We start from the raw sequence: 7,844 nt of genomic DNA, 5'->3' as shown, positions 1-7,844 counted from the left end.
GTAGCATAAACATCTAAACCATTCAATTTTGATGAATGTGTGCGGAGAGAACCAGCCTGCCGCATCACAAACTTGTTTAGGCATGGGCTGAGATGTCGACTCAAGGACATAAGAGCCCGGAGTAGCAAAGCATCTAACCCATAAAGTTTGATGAATGTGTGCGAAGAGAACCCTATCGCAACACAAACTTGTCATAAAAACTGATGAATGTGAGCGGAGAGGACCAGCCTGCCGCATCACAAACTTGTTCAGGCATGAGCTGAGATGTCGACTCAAGGGCATAAGAGCCCGGAGTAGCAAAGCATCTAACCCATAAAGTTCGATGAATGTGTGCGAAGAGAACCCTATCGCAACACAAACTTGTCATAAAAACTGATGAATGTGAGTGGAGAGGACCAGCCTGCCGCATCACAAACTTGTTTAGGCATGGGCTGAGATGTCGACTCAAGGACATAAGAGTCCGGAGTAGCAAAGCATCTAACCCATAAAGTTCGATGAATGTGTGCGGAGAACCCTATCGCAACACAAACTTGTCATAAAAACTGATGAATGTGAGCGGAGAGGACCAGCCTGCCGCATCACAAACTTGTTCAGGTATGAGCTGAGATGTCGACTCAAGGGCATAAAAGCCCGGAGTGCAGAACATCCAAACTAAAAAAGTCCAATGAATGTGTGCGGAGAGGACAACCTGCCGCATCACAAACTTGTTTAGACATGGGCTGAGATGTCGACTCAAGGACATAAGAGTCCAGAGTAGCAAAGCATCTAGCCCATAAAGTTCGATGAATGTGTGCGAAGAGAACCCTATCGCAACACAAACTTGTCATAAAAACTGATGAATGTGAGCGGAGAGGACCAGCCTGCCACATCACAAACTTGTCCAGACATGAGCTTGAGATGTTGACTCAAGGGCATAAGAGCCCGGAGTGACAAAACATCCAAACTATAAAAATCTAATGAATGTGTGCGGAGAGGACAACCTGCCGCGATCACAAACTTGCTGCAGAGGGAGACCTCTAGCCAAGGTTTTAGAGGAGGAGAGCCCTCTGGTAGAGTGCACCCAAAAACCTACTGGCAAAGCTTCGAGAAACATATCCTGTTCGGCCAGCGCAGCGCCATTAATAGGAGGCAAGACCCTTGCTGGTGAACATCGCCAAGACTCCCGTGGGCAGAGAAACCGGGGAAAGAAATGCATACAGACGCATTCTGGGTCATGTATGTGTCTTAACGTCCAGACCCAAGGGGACTGGGTGACTTCAGGGAGAAGTAGAGGAGACATTGCGCTATTCATAGAGGCAAAGAGGTGCTCTTCTGCCCTAAGATCTCACCCAAACTTGTTCCAAGTGGAAAAAGCCCGGCATTTAAAAAGGTCTCGATAACCTCAAGAGAAAGCCCTGTGTCCCTCAGTTGGTACCCTTAGGGGCCAATCATGAAAGATTCTACAATTAGGGGCAGGGATGAAATATTGCCCTGTGCCTGAGATAGAAGATCCTTCCTGTTCGGAATCGCCCAAGGCGAGCCATCAAGGGAAGAGATTAGCTCCGAGAACCAAGCCCTGTTCGGCCAGCGCGGTGCTATCAGTAAGAGGCAAAAACCCTTGCTGGCGAACTCTTGGCACCTTAGGGTGGAGTTCTTAACTCCTCCGTTGGTATTTTCTGTCTGGACCTTAAATCTGCTCCCGTATACGGGCATCCAGGGATATAACTGACCTGAGTGACAGGAGCATACCCTGGGCCCTAAGGAGAATCCGACGTGTCAGAAATACAGCTGACAAGAACGTGGGTCTCCTTGATGATTTATGTAAGAGGCTACCGCTGTATTGTCCACCCGCACCAAGACATGGCAGCCTCAGGAGGAGGTATTTCAGGGCCAGAAATACAGCCATCAACCCGAGACAGTGACTGTGACAACCGAACTGACGACCCTCCTATCCCCTTAAGCTGGACGTCCACTTAAGGCCGCTACCCCGCCCGTCAGGGAGGCGTCTGTCGTTAGCAGTCTGCGACAACAAGACGCACCTAGAGTGGGACCCAAGGCAGAAAAACGGGGTCTGAACCACATAGAAAGGGAACGAAGCCTGAGGTGCATAACACTTTTTACCCTAGGGGTTTTGGCCCTTGGAAGAAATCCCCTGGCTTTTGGCCACAACAAAAACGGTCTCATGAGCAGAAGGTCCAGAGGGATCACCGTGGACGCGGTCGCCCTGAGACCTGGAAATCGTTGATACTGATAACAGTGCAACCTTGACCTAGCCTGACTTTGCTCAGGGTGATCTGAATGGACTCAATCCTAGCGGGAGACAGTTGTGCCCGCATTGTGATTGAACTCCATACGATGCCCCGATAGATAGTGTTCTGAGTGGGAGAGAGGACGCTTTTCTTGGCGTTGAGCCTCAACCCCAGAGAAACAGATGAGCTAAGACGATGTCCCTGTGCTGAACTGCCAGTTCCTGGAACTGCGCTAGGATCAGCCAGTCGTCTACATAATTCAGAATGCAGATTCCCCGGAGTCACAAGGAGCCAGCGCTACATCACGCATTGTGAATGTGCGGGTAAAAAGGGCTAGGCTGAGTGAAAGAACCTGACCCTGGAAGACTTCGCCCCCGGAAATGAACCTCAGGAACTTTCCATGTTGTGGCAGAACTTGTAAATGAAGTATATAAGTGCATCATAAGATCGATGGTGACCAGCCAAACGAGTTGTAGGGCTTGAGACACGACCGTCTTGACAGGCATCATCTTGGACTTGAACACCCACGGGTAGTTCAAGCTTTAAGATCTAAGCCAGACGCCACCCCTCACCCTCCATGGGAAATGGGAAGTATTTAGTGTAATATCCTAACTCTCTCTCTGGAAGGGGAACACATACCATGGCCCCTTTAACCAGGAGATTGAGTTTTTTTGTTTTCACATAAAAAGAAATCCGGTTCACGGTAGTGAGAACACGCCGTTGAAACACGGAAAAGCGGCGAGTGAATTAAATCCTGATGCCCTTATAAGACCCACAGAAAGAATATATCCGGCAGAAGTTTCCATGCTGCCAGGATCTCTGAGATGGGTATTATATTTTAACACTTCCTGTTGAGGGGTTGTCGAGTGTTTCGCGTCCTGAATAAAATGCAGGAACAGCGAAAACACCCAATTTTGACGGAAGCCTCTGCAACCCGAAACACCAAGAGGTGGCGGGAATGGAGAGGCTTCATGGGGGTACCGGGAGGGGTGAAGTGAAGCACGCGCCCCGTCCCGAGGGGAGCTACCCCCTAATCTAGGCGCAAGACCATCAGGGTTTTCTCTTACTAGAATTTATAGTCCTTGCTTCGGGGGCTGGCGAGGGCAGCGAGACTGTCCCCAATCCCTGGGAGGAGGAGCACGACTCACCACGCTTTGCTTTTGAGCCTCCCTTCAGTTAGGACCGAGGCGGGTCTGAGGCTTGCTCGTCAAGCGCAGAACCCACACTCAGGTCGTCCTGAGTTATGCCTGTTTTACAGGCATAATAGGCTGACCTGTTATGCCTGTAAAACAGCATAGTGTGCAGAGCAGCACCAGCCTGACCTGCTGCTTGATAAGCCCTTCCCACTAAAGTGGAGGTTGTCCTACAAGGCTTTGAGGGGAGAGAGGGCTTCTTAAGTGACGATGCTGAGCCCGGCGAGAGATAGCCCGGCTGCATCACTGAATACCCCCGTGCCTCAGCACCCACGATAGTCGAATACAATGACGTCGAGGGTATTTGAACACGGGAAGAAAATATATGTTTTTTTTTTTTTAGGGGTTCTCCATGAGCGAAAAAGCTCTTCATGGAGGTTATCAAAGAAGGGAAGGGACCCATGAGGCATTCCCTTTCTTAGACTGGAAGATAAAATCTATCCCCTAATTTGGAGCGTTTGGGGGCAACCGCACGAGTAACAACATCGAGCAATTCCTCCGTAGATTTTTTATTGCGGACGGAAAGCTCGGAGGCGGGAAGAGAATCGTGATCCACCTCATGATCCGAAGAAGCGTCGGAACGCGCTTCGAGATCATGTGAAGGACCAGCTGGGTTTGGGGAGAGAGTGAGAAAAGGGATCAACCCGTCTCTTGCTCCTCAGCCAAATCCATGCAAGAGCACCACGAACGATCTTTTTTTTTTTCGTGAGTGCTGACTCCCGGAAGCAAGCGAGGCGAACACGACGCACTCTGCCTGTTAAAGCAAATCGCAGTGCTCGCACCCACCCTGCTACAACGCGAGAGCAGCGTGCTCTTACCCCCAAACAAATAGAGCAAAAACTGATGTGTGTCGTCTTCAGCTATAGAGCGAGAAGAGGGGAACACGCACCGTTTGCGGCTTTCAGTCATTCTCTCTTTTTTTTCTTTCTTTTTTAAATATATATATATATATATATAATATTTTCTAAACAGAAGAGAAAAGAGAACAATGTTCACTGCACACTGCCTAACTGATTCTAACTATTAACAGAGGAAAGAAAGTTTTGACAGGGTTTGTGAAACACACAGAAACAGAATCGCTCTGAAAAAAGAGTTTCTGACAACACCTGGTTACGTATCAATTTATAGCCTGGCCGCAGGTGCATCTAATGATTACATCAGCCGAGGCTATAAATTCCGGTCAATGTTCATTGACATGTTGCACACATTATTCAGCTCGGTTCACAGCTAGAGTTGTTCCCCGTAGCGCTTAGCAGCGCAGCATCGTAGTGAAGCTTTTTGTAAAGGGAACTGCATGTTCTTTAGTGTGTGTGTGTGTATGTATATATATATATATATATATATATATATATATATATATATATATATATATATATGTGTGTGTGTGTGTGTGTGTGTGTGTGTGTGTGTGTGTTTCTGTTATTTATATTTCAGTGATCTGACATCTTGTTTCAATGACAGTTACTGTACTTTGAAATGTGGAATTAAAACGCCAAATGGAAATTTCTTGATAAACTGCATGCTATAAATATATATATAAAAAAAAAAAAAATATATATATATATATATATATATATATATATATATATATATATATATATATATATATATACTGTATATATATATACAAGCAGCGGCAGATCGCTGAAAAATAGCGTTTGCCTCCGACGCCCCACGGAAGGTCTGCCTTAGATATAACGGCGGCGGAAATCCTTTTTGGGAGTCCGCCTCGACTACACATGAGATCTGTTCAGTGCTGGCTGAAGCGTTGTGTGCCACGACATGCTTGGTGTCAAGGGCACATGCGCATCTCTATATCCTGTCGCCGAATAGCTGCTTTAGAACCATGGACAGCTCCTGCGTTTTACCAGTGAGGTGTCACGCAGGTCCTAGAGCAGGGGTGCCCACACTTTTTTGTGTGATGATCTACTTTTAAATGACCAACTCAATAAGATCTACCAACTAAAAAAACACAGTTTCATTTAAAATAAGAAAATGCTTGTTGGGACTACTGCTTGTATCCCTACATGGAATTAATCTTCTAATTAATAAAAAAAAATATATAATAATGTTCAATGTTGATATAATTCAGTTTTAAAACTAAACCCAAAACACCTACAGCACAATAGATTACAATAGCCAGGGCATTTACCTTATTCTGATGACGAGTAAATATTGACCAAGCGAGGTTTTGTTTATTCAGTTACTATGACAACTAGGTTTGCGCATACGCGCCTTCCAAGGACTTCTGAGAACAGAGCGCGAAATTGCGATGCTACTGCCCAGATTAGGCAAAACTGAATGGAATCAGACAATTTCGCGCTCTGTTCTCAGAAGTCCTTGGAAGGTGCATATGCGCAAACCTAGTTTTCATGGCAACTGAATAAACAAAACCTTGCCTGGTCAATATTTACTCGTCAAGTGCAAGTCAAACAGAAGCTAAAAGAAGGAAAGACATTATATTTATTTTTATAAAAATGTAACGAAAGTACATTTAAATTTTGTGCGATCTACCAGCATTGCCTTTGCGATCGACTGGTAGATTGCGATCAGCGTATTGGGCACCCCTGTCCTAGAACTATCGGCTGTATTTCTAGCCTTAAAGGCTTTTCAATCAGAAATAGCAAACTGTCATGTCCTTGTTTGCTCAGACAACATGACAGTTGTGGCATGTATGAACCGCCAAGGCGGAATTCAGGAGACTTCATCCTCACTGTATTGAGGATTTGGGAAATATTCAGCAAAGTAGAATCTATTTGCCTCAGTGGAGAATACTCACTGTCCCCTCTGGTACTCGAAGTCTCATGGCCTGCTGGTAGGGGCCCCATTGCATACTAATGGCTGGCGAAATGCAAATATGCATTTCCCCTGGTATGACTGATTCACTCTGTCATATGTAAAGTCAGAAAGGAAATAATTCTATTAGTTGCACTGAAATGGTCCAATCAGCCATGGTTTCCAGAAATGATAGGGATGCTGTAAAGCTCGCTCCTCTCTCAGGCAAAGACTCAATATGACATCCTCAGACCTAGATGTTGAACCTGTATGTATGGCCCCTGAACGGAGTGCACTAGACGCACCAGAACTGACACATTCAGTCATAAACACCATTTTACAGGCCAGAGTGCCATCCACGAGGCGCCTCTACACACTAAAATCAAAGGTGTTCACTGATTGGTGTCTCTCAAATGGTAAAGACCCAGTAAACTGACCCATACTGACCAATGAAATTCTCATATATCTACAAGAGCGATTAGATGCAGGACTATGTGCCTAAGGTCCTAACCACGCCCTTCCGAGCACAGATGGTTCACCTTCAGGCCTTATTCCCTCCTCCAATAATTCAGACGAAGAACAATAATTGCATTTTTATGCCCTGTGCGGGCACTACACGCATACGTTGAGCGTACACACCAGTTCAGACAGTCTGATCAGCTTTTTCTATGCTATGGAGGATGCACAAAAGGAATGTCTGTCTCCAAGCAAAGACTGTCGATGCAACTGCCCTGGCTTATGAGTCACAGGTGTAAGACTTGCCCAAACGGTGTTAAAGCACACTCAACTAGAGGCATGTCCTCCCCTTGGGCATGGACGAATGGTATGTCCTTACAGGACCTATTTTGTGCAACAGGAAGGTCCTCTCAAAACACATTCGCAAGGTTTTACGACCTAGACGTAATGTCTCTCTCTTCACAAGAGAGACATTTAGAGTGCTTCCTATCCATTGGCCAACTATATGTACTTATACTCCTCCCGTTTAGGATGCGCTCCCCATCTTTTACACAACCGCCTGCATTAGGCCATTGTAATTTACCGTAAGTCACATGCACTTGCATTATAAATAAACTTCCTTCCCGACTAGGTTCGAGAAGGAGTTAATTCATACAATGAATGTAGTTCATATATTCGTCCTGAGTGCTACCCTCCTGGCCCAACACAAGGGTCCCTTACTGCGACATACTCTTGCCAGTCGCCGTCCACGAGCCTGTGGCGTCATGCAATGTCAAGTACACTAAGTCATAAAGGAACGTCTCAGTTATGTACATAACCTTGGTTCCCTAAGATGAAGAGAATGAGACATTGCGAATGCTAGCAACACTATAAGACTCAGAGTTCTTGAGATATGAGCGATGCGCTCCTTGTTCTCAGTTATAAATTCTGAGGAAATGGTGTTTTTCCATCTTTTATAGCGGACAGTTTTGAGCCAAAACAGGCATGGCTCAAACACCATAGCCAATATTAGAATATTATCGTTATTGTAGAGAGTTTTCAACTAGAGAATGTAAGAAGGCATTCCCCATAAGCGTTAATAAATGCAATGTCTAATTCCCTTCATCTCAGGACAGAGACGGTCTGTATTAATGTAAATCGAACAGTCACGCATATGGCTCCCATTTGGTTATTTGTTTTTTTTGGGGGACCA

Source organism: Xyrauchen texanus, chromosome 2, assembly GCF_025860055.1.
Source record: "Xyrauchen texanus isolate HMW12.3.18 chromosome 2, RBS_HiC_50CHRs, whole genome shotgun sequence".
NCBI classification, from domain to species: domain Eukaryota; kingdom Metazoa; phylum Chordata; class Actinopteri; order Cypriniformes; family Catostomidae; genus Xyrauchen; species Xyrauchen texanus.
Note: the sequence above shows the minus strand (reverse complement) of the source record.